The sequence below is a fragment of the Acyrthosiphon pisum genome, chromosome A1 (assembly GCF_005508785.2).
Source record: "Acyrthosiphon pisum isolate AL4f chromosome A1, pea_aphid_22Mar2018_4r6ur, whole genome shotgun sequence".
Lineage (NCBI taxonomy): Eukaryota > Metazoa > Arthropoda > Insecta > Hemiptera > Aphididae > Acyrthosiphon > Acyrthosiphon pisum.
In genome coordinates this window covers 12,085,562-12,086,917 of record NC_042494.1, presented here as the reverse complement: position 1 = coordinate 12,086,917, position 1,356 = coordinate 12,085,562, and the positions used below count along the sequence as shown (strand labels likewise).

At 30.9% G+C, this 1,356-nt stretch overlaps 1 protein-coding gene across 1 annotated transcript in view; it reads right to left on the bottom strand.

The window, feature by feature from the left end:
• LOC100576008 (tail-anchored protein insertion receptor WRB) overlaps positions 1-513 on the bottom strand; it is a 48,719-nt gene extending 48,206 nt beyond the window's left edge. The window contains exon 1 of the mRNA XM_016805853.2: positions 377-513. The gene's annotated coding sequence lies outside the window, so the exon portion shown is untranslated. The remainder of the gene's footprint in view (positions 1-376) is intronic.
• Between the last annotated feature and the right edge of the window lie 843 nt (positions 514-1,356).

Below are 1,356 nucleotides of genomic sequence, written 5' to 3'. Positions count from 1 at the left end.
TCAATAAAACAGTGAACGCGTTCTTTCAAACACTGCATAATAATATTTATAGTATATAAAATATTATAATTTACAAATTTTAAATTCTATAAATTCTGTTTTTAAATTGTTTGATATTATTTTACAAAATCCAATCGTGACTAAAGTCTAAGGAAATTAAGCAAAGAAAAAATTTAACATGAGCTAATATGAAGAACAAACGATATCCTTCAGTTATCCAGTTATTAAAAATACTAGGTTTCACTACGTGACAATAATTGTGTCGTATATACCTGTTAAAATAACCACTGACACTGCCAAACTAAAACGACAATTCAAATAAACTACTAACTATTATAATACAGTCTACAAGTTATGAAAATGAAATGTTTCTTACCTGGTAGTTTATAAACGATGACGTTGTTCTGACTATTGGTTGGTAAACAAACGCCGTTCAAAACTGTTGCCTCATTTTCAATTTGAATTAAATAACATTTCATATTTGTATTTAAAATAAAAATAAACAATGGGTAAGGTTAGGTTAGGTTGATCTCACGATATAATATTATTATGATCTTCTGTCATCAAATATATGTTGTGACCGGATATCATATGACTGTAATTTTACCGACGCGCATGCACGTGCCACTTCATATTACCTTATGGCTTATACACACCTTAAGGGGCCTCGCATTGATTTAAGGAAAATCATTTAGGCAATTTCTAATCTCGTTGTCGCCACCCGAGATCTAAGTGCTAGTCGTAAATGATTATTAGTGTGTGTGGCGTCCATGCGGGTCAATTGTAGCGGTACGGAGGGCTCTCACAAGCACTCGCACGCACATGTCAGTATGTAATATTGTGATCATGAAAAAATGTTTATGTTTCACTCAAACACACGATTCTAATTCCAACAATACGTCACAACGATTAACACGATTTGCATTCTGATAAAATATTCTTATTTTCCGCAACATCTACGAGGCATCGGTCGAGGTACATTTTTAAAATTGTAAAATTGTATTTAGTTAATTAAATATTTAAGTTGGAAATTCTGAATTTTTTTGAATTTTTTACAATTTTTATTCATTTTAAATTACAAAAACTAAAAATGTGGCTCGACCATTCCCTTGTATTTCGGACAATCCGAATATTTTTTCAGAATAAAAATCGTGATAATTGTCGGCACGTATCGTTGGAATTAGAGACAATAGTTTTTGACAAAAAAAGACGTGGTAGTGAGGCCTCTTAACATACAATTATACAAACATAAAGTTGATGGTTGCCGGTTGGTTATAATATTTTTGAAAAAACAGAGCAAAGACAAAGAATTTTCATTATTGATGAACCAACTAAATTCAATTTGTTTTCAGAAAT